Source organism: Lissotriton vulgaris, chromosome 8 (assembly GCF_964263255.1).
Source record: "Lissotriton vulgaris chromosome 8, aLisVul1.2, whole genome shotgun sequence".
NCBI classification, from domain to species: domain Eukaryota; kingdom Metazoa; phylum Chordata; class Amphibia; order Caudata; family Salamandridae; genus Lissotriton; species Lissotriton vulgaris.
The window spans coordinates 885,740,383-885,755,271 of record NC_141696.1 but is presented as its reverse complement, the minus strand read 5'-3'; positions in this window follow the sequence as shown (position 1 = coordinate 885,755,271).

The window sequence follows — 14,889 nt, the reverse complement described above, 5'->3', positions numbered from 1 at the left end:
CAATAGATAAAGAAAGTGAAAGCTAATTTTTCCAAAAAGTTGAAATCATATCTATATTGCTACCAAAAGTATTTGAAAACTTTTTATATAGAATAGAAACACGATGAGATGAAGTAGAAACCGTTTGAATGTAAATTGATTAATCAGCTGCAACATTAAAGGGAATAGCATCTAGGAAAAAATCCAAAATTGAATTGCACAAATATTGATATTTAATGATATTGGATTGAGATAAACCAAATCAGAATTGTAAAATTTCAAACAAAATGAATGTATTATTGGTATATACGTCTTTAAGATAAAAAATACCCGCTTTGATCCATGAAGACCAAAAATTTACATTTCTATTCAATTTGATTTCATTACTATACCAAAGTGAAATTTCTTCAGTAGTATTCATGGGAGAAAGAAAAATTAAGTCTAAATCATTAAACATAATTTTAGTAGATTTAATAATAACTGATTTATGAAACAATGATGCAGTATTAGACATTGTTATCAAAGAAGGAAGAGGGAGAGGATTTACTAATGATTTCTCAATATATAGCCAAACAGGTGGGTTATTTAAAAATGAATGATTAAACCATAGGGAACTTTGTTTTAAAATAAAGGCTTTATGATACATAAAAAAGTCAGAGATACTAAATCCAGCATTATGTTTGGGAATTTTTAATATTTTGTAACCAATGCGAGATGATTTGTTGTTCCATAAAAACTTAAATAGAGATTTATCAACATCTTTGTAGAACTTTAATGGGAATTGAGTCAGAATCAAAAGATTTTAGGAGCTATAGTCAATTTGATAGAATCCATTCTGCCCCACCATGAAAGATGCAATGGTGACCATTTAGGCGTTTTGTCTTTAATATAATTTAATATAAAATCACAATTTAAAGTGATTGTTGATTTTATGGATGAAGAGAATAAAATACCAAGATATTTTAATGTACTCTTTTGCCAAATGATTCCATTCATGGGAAGCATATCGGGAGTACAATATATATTTAAAGGGAAAAATTCAGTTTTGTTGGTATTTAAAGTGTATCAAGAAACTGTAGAATATTTTGCTATAATATTAATTAAAGAGGGGAAAGAGAATATAGGGTCACTAATAAATAAAACCACATCATCAGCATATGGAAGGGTTTTAACAAGAACATCCTTAATAGTGATTCCCAAAATATCATTACATTTTCTTATTGAAGAAAGGAAAGGTTCAATGCCAATTAAAAATAAAAGTGGAGATAGGGGACATCCTTGTCTTGTACCTCTAAAAAGAGAAAATTGATGTGAAACTTGTTGATATATAAACAAGCCTTAGGGGCATAATATAGAGCTTAAATCATACGTATAAAAGACTCTTCAAAATTAAATGATGATGATGATAACGTATGAAATAAAAATTGCGAATGTATTTTATCAAAAGCTTTTTCAGCATCTAAGGCTAAAATACCTGAGGGAAGAATTAAAGTAGAACTTTGTTCAATAACGTGTAGCAAAGTTCTGGAATTATTTGCAGAGAATCTATTCTTCATAAAACCAGATTGATCAGGGTGTATAACGGAATCTAAAATAGGGCCTAATCTAGTAGCGAGTATTTTTGCATATAATTTACAATCTTGATTAATTAGAGATATAGGACGATAGTTAGATACAAGAGTGGGATCTCTATCTGGCTTTGGAAGAACAATAACTGACGTTTCAGTAAAAGAACCAGAGGTAGATCCTGTGGATCCAAAAAACTCAAAAAGTTGAAATAAAAAAGGTAAAAGGTGTGATTGAAATTCTTTGTAAAATTCTGCTGGTATCCCATCAGGACCAGGAGACTTATTTTTTTAAGGGATTTTAAGGCTGATAAAATTTCATCTTTAGTGATGGGAGTATCAAGTCCATTTTTATCAGATTGTGATATCTTGGGAATCTACAGGAAGCTAAAAAGGAATCAATCAAAGAAGCATCTTAAAAATCAGGCTTAATATATAATTTGGAATAGAAATTCAACAATTTATTAACGATATCATTGTGAGAAAAAGCTATTTTACCATGAGGACCATGAATTGAATTGATTTGAGTTTTGTCCTTTTTTATGCGTAGATAATTAGCTAAGAGTCTTCCAGATCTATTGGCGTTAAAACTAAATCTGGTTTTAGCATTAGAAATTTGAATGCCTGCTCTTTTACTAAGGATAGAGTTAAATTCAAAACGCAGTTTTTGCAATGTAAATTTATGTTGAGGATCATTGGAGGTAATAAAAAGTCGTTAATTTTTCGCAGTTTGTTTTTGTAGGTCTTTAATATTTCCATAAAGGTTTTGTTATCGTGCGCCATAATGGAGATCTTTTACTGAATTAATTAATTGCCTGGAAATTAATAAACAATCAATTCTAGAATAGAAGTTATGAGGGTTGGAAAATAAAGTAAACATTTTTTCTGTGGGCAAATGTAATCTCCAAATATCTTCTAATTTAGTGAAAGTCAAAGTCAAAATTCAGCTTTATTCGGTTAAAAGTTTAAAACCATCAAAGCATACACAATAAATTCCTTTTTCACAGTTAATCATATCATTGGGTCCTGACTACACAACAAAGTATATAACAGAATAAATTGGTGAATACATATGAACAGTAAAAAAGTTAGTCCCAAACAGAAAACTAATAATATTTAAAATTCAGACACCAAAATTTTCACATACAATTTAAAAAACGATCTAATAAATTACGTGCATAAAGTGCGAAAAAGGGGGATAATTCTGGTAGCAGCATTTTCTTACGACATCTCACAGCCCCTGTGATGTAACTCGCCACCCCGAAGCATATTACAACAGATCCTAGCATTTGCAGATAAACCAGAGCTGGTCGGGCCTGTTCAAAATTACACCCTCTTAGTAATGGGAGGATGAATTTCTTTCACTGCAAAGCATAACATTTGCAAAAAAAGATCATATGAAGGATATCTTGTTCCGACTTATTGTCACACGGGCATGGCCCCAACATCCCACTTTTAGCGAATCCCCTGGGAAAAGATAAGAGCCATGGCAACAAGCAATGTTTAAATCTTAGCAGAACAAACAGGTGGCATGGCTTATTTATGTATGTCAAGTACGGCTGGATCTCTCTCCCCGTGATTAACATAACAAGCTTTCTCACCGAGGGTTTACCCAATTCCACTTCTTCCCTCTGTACCTTCAACCTATTTAGATATTGGGATTTCACTGCCTTAATTATAATTTTAGTTAAGGCCCTAGGGTTTGTATACAGGTCGGGGCTACCCATTATATCTACTTGTGTTTTAATATATCGGAACCATGGTATCGCCGAGACCTTATCTAGGGACAGGCAATCCTGAATAATTAATTGGTTTAAATTTGGTTCTTTCTGTGCCCAGATTCTCAGCCACCCTAGTAGAGGTGATACCGCAATCTGATCCGAAATATAACCTGTCCCCAAATCTTCATGCACATTAAAAGATGCTACGGATTGGGGGAACGATAAAACTTTCCTGAAAAAAAATGTTCTGCCGTTTGGATCTCGTTTGTATTAGTGTAGCCCCACACCTCACTTCCATACAGCACCATGGGCAAAGACTTAGCGTTATAGATTTTCATAATGGCCGGTAGTAGCTTTCAGCCTAGGCATTTCGCAAAGCCCAAAAGGGCCCCTGTCGCCCTGTTTTTTTCAATGCACGCTGCATGACCCATGATCGTTTGTCATCGAAAACTATACCCAAGTAAGGGAAAGTGGGTACTTAACTAAGTTCTGACCCCTTGCAGACAAACACTGCCCCTTTCGCCTGTCTACTACCTAGCGACATCGCATGTGATTTTTTTAAATTAGTTTTTAAGTCCAAGGAGTCCATAAAATTAATAAAGCAGTCTAATAGGGATTGTAAACCTCGTGCAGTCCTGGCAATTAGTACAGCGTCATCTGCATAAAGTAATGCAGGTATCGTTTTATGTCCAACTCTGGGGATGTCCTTACATGATAAAATCAATGCTTCGCCCAACTTGTTTATATAAAGTGTAAATAACAGAGGAGCAAGAATACAGCCTTGCCTTACTCCTCGTTTTACCGGCCAAGCAATGGTCAGACTCCCATCCTCATTATAGCGTACTGCTGCACTTGTATCTGTATGCATATTGGCTAGGAAGGCTATCAGCACAGGGTCTAGACCTATATCTGACAGAACACTCCAAAGTTTCTGCCGGTTTACAAGGTCGAAAGCAGTGGACAGATCCATAAAAGCTAGATGTATGTCCCCCTGCTTCTCGACCGTGTACTTCCCTATGATGAGATGTAAATTGAGGCACTGTCCTACAGTGCCTCTTCCCTTTATAAACCCGTACTGTAGGTCTGAAATGACTGCATTCGCTTCCAACCAATCTGTCAGTCGTTCCAAGACTACTTTCCCCATTATTTTTGCAGCTGAGTCCAGAAGAGAGATCGGCCGATAACATGCCAGATCCTCTCTTGAACCCTTTTTAAATATAGGCACAATAACTGCTTTACCCCAGGACACTGGGGGACCCACTATGGTTGCTGCATTAAAAACAGAGGTTAAAACCTTTGCCCATAAATGCGAGTCTGCTCTATAGAGATCTGCTGGTACCCCGTCCGGACCGGGTGCTTTCCCATGTGCCGTAGACTCAATGGCCGTCAGCACTTTTCTAAGAACACTATCTTCCCTAGCTGGGCGTGATCGCTTTGATACACGGGAGATAAGTCATTTGTTCCACTATAGAGGCCTCCGTAATGCTCCACCCACTTATCGGGAGGAATAAGGCAATCCTGATTTAAGTTTTCTGTCCCATTAAACAAAGGGCTATTTATTACCTTCCAAAATTGAGAGCTACTTTTCAGTACACTCCCTTTGGTCAGTTCCTCCCATGCCATGTCTTTCAACTCCAATTTCCTTCCCTTGATTGTTTTTTTATATGCCCTTCTAGCATCCGCGATCTTCTGTGCATCCTTACCAGGCTCTTTAAGGACCTCTAAGAGTGCCGTGTGGGAGTCGCTACAGGCTTTGTTAAACCAGTTCTTCAACTTCTTAGGCCTTATTGTTCTTTTCCTAGTCAGATTAACTGCTACCTGAGCTGTTATACGGTTGAAAGCTAAGAGGATCTCCGCAGGATCTGATTTGCCTCCTAAACAGTAGTCAGATCCTCAATGCTCCTACTATACAGGTTTTCCAGAAAACCGCTAGGAGTAACCACATCCCACCGTACCCTGCGGCCTTGGGATTTGGGGGCTATATTAGATGTTAAGATGCTAGATAAGACAGATTCAGTAATAAGTGCCTTAATATTAATGATCAATGTGAGTGGGTTATGATCACTATAGCCTCTCTGTGAGACACTAAAGGTACCTAGTGAATCCCTCAATAAGCATGGCACAAAAATATAATCAATGGTAGATTCTTTACCTTGGCCATTAAAAGTCGGGGCAGGGTCTTGGGTTTCCCCCTGTGTTAAAGTGATCAAATAATATAATGATAAAAAACTCTCTAAAAAGACCCCTCTCCTGGTATGCTCAAAATGAGTGACCTCAAAGGGGTCTTCCTCAGAATGCAAATTCTGTAAACATTTGATGGGACAAACATGAATATTAAAATAACCAAGCACTAACAAATAATAAAAAGTATTAATGCTATCATCATAATCATCCAGGAACCCAGCTAGTGCGTGCAAATGTTCTAGCTCATCACACCTGCTAAAGGAATTATAAAAATTAACCACTAAAATACTTGGGAAGTTGTCACCTTCCAATCATACTGCTAAAATATTGGGAGAACTTGCCGCTATAATACAGCCTATTATGACAGTTTCAAACTGAATAACAACATAAGTCCGCCCCTGGATCACCCCATCCTTGTCGGGGTTGCAAATTTAACAAATGATTGGTACCCATCCAAGTAATACCTTTCTGTAGCTTCCCATGTTTCCTGGAAAGCGATAACATGGTGGGCACCAAGAAACGCCTCCCAATTAATGTCCCCTCTTTTTGATCTTAAGCCGGCGATATTCCAAGATAGGATCGCCAGCTTATTCATAGACATGGCTGGGCTTAGTGCCTTAGAGACCTGACTCCCTATTGGCAAGCTATCAGCTACTGCTAAGGCACTGTCCCCATGTTTTACTGAGGGGCTTGGGGCTCGGTCATCCCGGTCAGCGGCCACCCCCATTAATGTATAACTTGGAACACCATCACTGGTAAGTAAAACCCTATTTTCTAATAGATCACAGACGCCACTATTTACTCTTGATTCAGGGGTTGGGTTCACCCTACACCCGTCCTCTATTGTGGCAGATCCCCATTCTGTAGTTTCAGTGCCCCCAGATAATTCCTGGTTGGGCTCTCTAATCACCCTGACAAACTGTCTGGATGGTTCAAGTAAGGGTGATCTATGATGTACTTCCCAATGCTGTCCTTTCAGTATTAGTGGTGCAACATTAATGGGAATGCCAGAGGTAAAGTTGTTAAAATCACTCTCTGGACTAGCCAGTGCTGAGGAATGTACGGAGTCAGTATGAGAACTGTCATGATGGAATAACTAGAAGGGTTTCCTCCCAGTCAGTCACAATCATTTAGGCCCGAGAGTGCGTTGAATCTATTTGTAACATCTATGCCCGACTAGTAACCTGGTCCACCCTTCCTTTGCCCAACATTGAATCTCGGGGGTATTGTTTCCCACCCCTCTCGCCTTCTGGGATAGATCTGGTAGTTAACGGGCATCCTATTTCTATTGATGTAGTGACTAGGTGCGCCCTGAGCCCCTGGTCTGTAAAAGAATCCAAGTGGCAGAATTTCTATCTCCTGTTCTCCCAGCCGGGGGGCACCCGCTACCTCCCTAAGTATCATCTCAGCTGAAACTGGGCTGTTAAAATTAATTATGATACAATCTCCTTCTCTTGTGTCCTGGAGTGCCCCACACAGGCTACTCTACGTGCCATGATTATATTATGGGCTACTCTAATTCCTCCTACTATATTCCGAGCAAGTCAATGTGTGATTTTGTTTTTAATTTGAGAGAAGTCCTCTCTTTCTCCTTGGCGGAGAGGGGGAACATTTGCCAGGACAATCACTAAAGGAGCACTTTGGGGGGGGGGATCTAAATACACACAATTACCCTCCGCCTGTACTGGTTTAATAGCCTGTGTATGTCCTTTGGACAATTTGGCAGGTTGATCACTCCCCTCCCGCTGTATTTGGGAAGCCCTTGCAGGACTATGAATTCCCCCGTCCTCTGAGACCTGCTCTCTATGGTTGTTACACTATTATAGTTTTTGGTGGGAGTTATGTTTCCTAGTGGCGTTGGAGTATTAACAGGGGCAGGTACAGTGGGTTGTTTCAAAATGGGCCGTTTACCTGACTGTGTAGCGTGTCCTCCCACTTTATCAGTATTTATTAGAGTGTGTAACAAATTAGTATTATCGGCTGCAACCTGTTCCAGCTTACCAATGCTTTTGTTAATTATTTTCATTCTCTCTATGAAGGTTAACATTAAAGACTTTAAAAGTTGTTCCACTTGTCCAATCAGGCCTTCTTCTCCCTGTGCTCTCAGCGGTAGATGTTTCTTTTGTTGGAATTGTCCGTTTTTGTGAAAAAGGGTAGACTCCTATTTTGAGCGGCAGAGTCCAGCCTGATATCCGTTTTATTTATCAATTTGAGGACCTTTGCCCGACTAGTAACCTGGTCCACCCTTCCTTTGCCCAACATTGAATCTCGGGGGTATTGTTTCCCACCCCTCTCGCCTTCTGGGATAGATCTGGTAGTTAACGGGCATCCTATTTCTATTGATGTAGTGACTAGGTGCGCCCTGAGCCCTTGGTCTGTAAAAGAATCCAAGTGGCAGAATTTCTATCTCCTGTTCTCCCAGCCGGGGGGCACCCGCTACCTCCCTAAGTATCATCTCAGCTGAAACTGGGCTGTTAAAATTAATTATGATACAATCTCCTTCTCTTGTGTCCTGGAGTGCCCCACACAGGCTACTCTACGTGCCATGATTATATTATGGGCTACTCTAATTCCTCCTACTATATTCCGAGCAAGTCAATGTGTGATTTTGTTTTTAATTTGAGAGAAGTCCTCTCTTTCTCCTTGGCGGAGAGGGGGAACATTTGCCAGGACAATCACTAAAGGAGCACTTTGGGGGGGGGGGATCTAAATACACACAATTACCCTCCGCCTGTACTGGTTTAATAGCCTGTGTATGTCCTTTGGACAATTTGGCAGGTTGATCACTCCCCTCCCGCTGTATTTGGGAAGCCCTTGCAGGACTATGAATTCCCCCGTCCTCTGAGACCTGCTCTCTATGGTTGTTACACTATTATAGTTTTTGGTGGGAGTTATGTTTCCTAGTGGCGTTGGAGTATTAACAGGGGCAGGTACAGTGGGTTGTTTCAAAATGGGCCGTTTACCCGACTGTGTAGCGTGTCCTCCCACTTTATCAGTATTTATTAGAGTGTGTAACAAATTAGTATTATCGGCTGCAACCTGTTCCAGCTTACCAATGCTTGTGTTAATTATTTTCATTCTCTCTATGAAGGTTAACATTAAAGACTTTAAAAGTTGTTCCACTTGTCCAATCAGGCCTTCTTCTCCCTGTGCTCTCAGCGGTAGATGTTTCTTTTGTTGGAATTGTCCGTTTTTGTGAAAAAGGGTAGACTCCTATTTTGAGCGGCAGAGTCCAGCCTGATATCCGTTTTATTTATCAATTTGAGGACCTTTGCCCGTTTGCCTTTCTGCTCACTCCAGCCCCGCTTTCGTTTACCCATTTTATTAATACTTAAAGGCGTTTCAACGCTGGGGCATACCAGTGTTTTTGTTGACAGTATCTTACAGGGCACATTTTCCTCATTAATATTGCTTTTTTGAGTGTCCTGTGTACTGTTCCCCAGGGTTATGTCGCTATGTGTGTCCGAGCCTATGCTTATATCGGGCAGCCCCATGTCACTAAGGCATTGATTTACACTGTTCTCAGGGGATACACAATTCTTGATCGTACCCAAAGAGGATCGTTTTGAAAATATCTCCAATGAGAGACGATTTTCCACCTCAACTATCTCCCGATCTGATGCGGCTGCTGCCCGGGTAATGTAGCTGTCTAGAGTCCCCATAAGGCTTCCACCTGAGTATTTAGAAGATAGCTTTACCCCTTTATCTGGTTGGGTAGGCATGATGTACAAGACAACACTTATTTACAAATTATAAGCTACCAATTACTCTCGACAATATGTGGTCAGACCTGAAGGAGCCGGAGGCGTCTTGACCGTCAGTGAACAGAGTCTCTACAATAGAGTCCTGAGTGTTAGGGGGGTGACCCGTCCCGTCCCTCGCCGTACCCGGATGGCCACAGACCGCCCGCCCTGTCCCGGGCTTCTCCCGGGACGCTCCCACGCGCTCCCTCGCAGCGGTAACCCGGAACTGATATACAGTACACGTTCTGTCCAGGGGGCGGGGCTGTCCAGACAGCGCGGACCAGGTGGTGAAGGTGAAGCAGGGGCTCCTGGTAAACGGAGTCCCTGCAGCATTAGGCACAGCCCTCCTGAGCCCCAAGACAGGGAAGAACGACGGCGGGTCTCTGGTGTCCAGCACCTCCCCAGAGACCAAGTGCGAAGCGGCACCCGTGCAGCGGGTGCGGCAAGTCGTGGGCTTTTCTCCGCCTCCTCCTCCACAGACAACAGGCAATGGTACAGTGCTCCCACTAGTAACACGGAAGTGCAGGATATTTATGCACGTTCTGTCCACAGGGCAGGGCTGTCCAGACAATGCGGACCAGGTGATGAAGGTGAAGCAGGGGCTCCTGGTAAACGGAGTCCCTGCAGCATTAGGCACAGCCCTCCTGAGCCCCAAGACAGGGAAGAATGATGGCGGGCCTCTGGTGTCCAGCACCTCCCCAGAGACCAAGTGCAAAGCGGCACCCGCGCAGCGGGTGCGGCAAGTTGTGGGCTTTTCTCCGTCTCCTCCTCCACCGACAACTGTCAATGGCGATGCTCCAAACCAGGTACAGTGCTCCCACTAGTAACACGGAAGTGCAGGATATTTATGCACGTTCTGTACAGGGGGCGGGGTTGTCCAGACAACGCGGACCAGGTGGTGAAGGTGAAGCAGGGGCTCCTGGTAAACGGAGTCCCTGCAGCGTTAGGCACAGCCCTCCTGAGCCCCAAGACAGGGAAGAATGACGGCGGGTCTCTGGTGTCCAGCACCTCCCCAGAGACCAAGTGCAAAGCGGCACCTGAGCAGCGGGTGCGGCAAGTCGTGGGCTTTTCTCCGCCTCCTCCTCCACAGACAACAGGCAATGGCGATGCTCCAAACCAGGTACAGTGCTACTAATTTAGTGGTTTAAATAAAGGCTTTGAACGCAAAATACACTTTAGAAGAGTGAAATTTAGTAAGAGATATTATATCTAATAAAGGGTCAGAAATGACATTAAAATCACCTCCAACAATTAATGTTTTTCAGCTGTATTTGATGGAAAAAAACTAGCTCAGCAAGCATCAACCAAGACTACAGCACCCGGAATGCATTAAGTTGCCACGTTAATGTCCGAATCTGGAAGCAGGGTTTGTAGTAATATTTAGTGAGCTGTTTATTTATATTTGCAGCATTAGAAGACACTTGACAAGAGAGTACAAAGTCAAGATAACGGCACAAGACGTCTATGAGGTCTCTATAAGCTTTTGTGTCACCCAGAGTCACCCTCAACCCCAGGAAATTTCTCCAGCTGCATATTCTCCTCGCAGTTATGAGCCTCAGAAAGGTTGCACCTAGGCCACAGAGAGGCCTGAGGAGTCACCGGCTCTGGAGGGGCTGGAAGCAGGGATGAGTGGAGCCGCAATCGCAAAGGACACTTGCCTGGCTTCGCTGTGATTCAAACGGGCTCCCTTCGCCGCCTGTGACCAGGATCAGTGTGCTCAGTGAGTCTGCGGGTTCACATAGATTTGCGGCCGGTACAGGGTCAGTAGCGTGGTCGTATCTACAAGACCTGAAAAGAATCCCCCAGAGTTCCCAGACGCCAGTGCATAAAGATGACGCTTAAAAAGAAATGCCCAGGTATGGAGGTGGAGGTGGAGGTGGAGGATGATCCCACAGGTCCTGCACAAAGAAGGATAACAAGGAGTACAACTACCCTACAAATTCAGGAACACAACAACGGTAATGCCCTCCCTCAAGGGCTCATCACCCGCTTCTTTCAATCCCCTAGCGGTCTAACAGACTCAGATGAGGGGAAAGGGGAGACAGAGACCGTCTCCGAACCATCAGGAACCCCTAAAGAACAACAAGGGTCAGCACGGGCACCATCCCTGTGAGCCCGCAACCACACAGAAAACAGGGAGTCCTGAGACCAGTCTTAAATCAACCACTAGGGCGAAAAGCCCAATACGGATCATAGCTGATATCCATCAGTGGCCTATAGAGGAGGAGGATGAAGAGCATAAGGAGGTTGTCATGGCTAAACCACTAATGAGCACATGAAAGAGAACTGCTCCAACAGTAACAACCATGCATAACTCAGAAGACAACTTCACCAGGAAGACATGATTTAACTACCTCTTTCCTGCAAAAACTAGAACAGACCATTGAAAGAACACTGGATGCCACTCCAATAAATCACAACATCAATAAATCCCAAACAGAGGGTTTGAGCCCGATGGGCCAAGCAGATCAGCAAGATGCAACGGAAGAGGCCATACTCAAAGAGTTAAACCTGTTAGCAATAAGAGAAGCACAGGACACAATTGCTAGGGCATTGCTATGGCAGTCCACAAAGATGGAAGTATGAATCAATTTACTGCAGTCATTGACTCAGCACCTGGCACCCCAAGATGATAAGCTGGAAAGACTAGAGGCGTTACTTGAAGTCCAAAAAGCCAACGCAGTACACACTAGCTCCTATGCTGCCATCATAGAAAAATGGTCAGGGCTACCAGAAGTACTAAAGGACATGCTGTCTCTAGCCAAAGGACAGAGGGAGACGCTCCCACTAGAACAATTAATCCCAAAGGCATCAGTAGTGAAGACTGCGCCACCAGAAAATAACAACTTTCTCCCAGCAGATAGCTGTGCATCCAAGGAGCCGCCGGAACAGCCAAGTAATAAGAACATCCCAGTAGCACAAGGGAACAGGGACTCTGAGGCCCGACCACTTGTTACAACTATCGACGTCTCAGAGGGTAATGCATCCCTGTAGGAGAAGGTGGATGGAGCAGTGGCAGGGGCAGAAGCCCTGCTCTCCAGGAAGGCCAAGAAAAAGCTGAAGAAAGAACTAAAGAAATCCAAAGCTAACAGAAGACCAATTTTAACAGCACTATCAAATTCTGGAGCTAGAGAGAACAACAATATTTCAAAGCCACTTTTCCCCATTTTCAATTTCAAAAAGGGAACCAAGGCCAAGACGACAAGAGAAGAACATTCTGTGTCAGGGGAGGATCGAAGTCAACAGAATACTCACTGGGAGGGCCCACAAATAGTTGGACAAACATTAGCGAAGACGCTAAATGAGGCAGTTGGGCAGAGAACACTACATTAGGCCCCTAGCATTCAATGTAGGGCCTTTAGTTCTCCGGACCGGGAGCCCAAACACAGGATGGTGAAATATCCTCAAAGCAACCAGGACAAGCAGTAAGAAGAACAAATAGAGGCAGGATCACCAAATGTGACGATAGACAGACACCAGGCAGGAGATCTCCATAAAAACCCACCAAACCTGAATTTTCAGAGGTATACCGCCTGGGGCGATGGACAGACACGGCGCACCTTCAAGCACAATAGTCAATCAGTAATCCACGAGGTGATGCTCACGCCCAGATATACAGACAAAGGTTCTTTCGACATTCTGAACAGATCCAACATCGTCCGCCTCTTTGGCTACATTGAATCCTTGGCACAGATCATGTCATATAACATAGAGTGGATAACATTTATAAGTCTGTAGAGGGGCATCCACTGTGATTCCACCCTGGTCAGATTCATACAACAGCAGGCCCAACATGCCGTCCTCAGTGAAGCATCACATCTCGCAGAATGGGGTATTGAGGTTACCGCCCTCAGTGAGCCGAAATATCCATACATTCTAACGCCCAATTATGATCAGCATGAACATACATCAATCCTCAAAGGCACAATGAAAAAAAGTCTAGGTGGGAGAGAGAACCCAGGGAGACTAAGAATCCCTTTAAAAATCAATATATCGCATAGAGATACGCAGCGTAGAGTGCAGCCGCTTCAGCAAGTGCTGGCCCATATGGAGAATATATGGCAACAGTGTCCCTAATCAAATATACAGCAATGATTACTGAGGATGCTCAACCTTAACTAATGCCCAAGATCGCAATCTAACATTAATTTCATGGAATATTGCTGGATTAAGTAACATCTTCAGAGATAAAGTCACACTAGACTATCTCACAAAGGGGGACATATTGTGCTTTCAAGAGACCTGGGCCAAGTCAACCACTCCAATTGGTGGCTTCTATGAACATCACACACCAGCGACCAAAAAGACCATCTTTGGACGCCGTCTGTGGGTTTATCCATTTTTCTAAGTCACGCTAGCAAATTTAAAATCAAGGAAATAAAAGTAGAATCATCTGACCTTCAAGCCATTAAAATTGAGGGACTGAAAAAGGGTCAACAGCTTCACCCCTGCTACTAATTAATTGTTACATTAACCCAACTAAACTTCAAACGCAACAGGCCATGGAATCCTTTACCAGCATCCTGGAAGACATACTCATTAGTTTTGTGCATCATAATGTGATAATTGCGGCAGACCTCAATACAAGAGGTCTGGATCGGATCCCAGTTGCACCCAGCAAAAGGAAGAAGTCGGGCCCATTGATCTCACTCCTCTTCAACTTTAATCTACATTCCACTCATGGAATAAAAAAAAATAACTGTCCTTCTTGGATCCCTAAGTCGACCTTCAGGAATGTTTCCACCATAGACTATATTTTAGTCAATGAAGGGCAGACTCACAAACTATGTGACTTCACTGTGGATGACAGAGATGAAAGCGACCACAGGCCTCTCTGTGCTTCCTTTAATCTGGCCTGGGAACTGGAAGAAGCCCAGGAAACAATTGGCACAACCGCAGGTGATGAACGTCATCTAGCCCTCAAAAGAATAAAATGGACAGCCAACCTTAGTCATAACCTGTTGGATTATGTAGCCAAAAGGGAGGCGGAACTAAAGACACAAGATATAAAGAACATCACACATTTTTGGGAAATACTGACATCGGATTTACAGAAGAACTTGGGTAACACCAACCAACCGAGAACCAGCCCACACTCAAATCAACCCTTGCTGGAACGAAGAAAACCGAGGTGCCTGACACAAAGTAAACGAGCCCTTATTAAGGCCATTAAGGCAAAAAAGAAAGGTGTCTACTAGTCACAGATGACCTCCATCCCTGCCTTGCGAGCTGCACATAAAAAGAAAGTCTGGGAGTTGAAAAGACAGTGGACAGAAAAGAACTGGCTTAAAGTGTTCTCACTAATTAAAGAAAAAGACAACAGCAAGCTATGGTGATATATCAATAGTCTGAGCTCTGGAAGGCAGCGCAAAGAAAATAGTGTTGCAGGCAACGTGTGGGAACAGTACGTGAAGGGTCTGTACACTAGTGGAGCAAACAAGATGGGCTCTCTCAGCCTAGAGCGGTCACAGGTAGCAGCTGTAACCATTAAAACTCAGAGTGTGCAGAAAGAAATTACAGTGTCCAGTCAGCCCGTCACTAATACAGTGGAGGAGACTGAAAGGTACATTAGGGCGATAAGAACAGATAGGGCCCCAGGACAAAATGGCATCCCCGCCCAAGTCTTCAAGCCGCTCCTGGCTTTTTTGTATCCATACTTACCCCGCTATACAGTCATTCATTTTTCACAGCACTTTT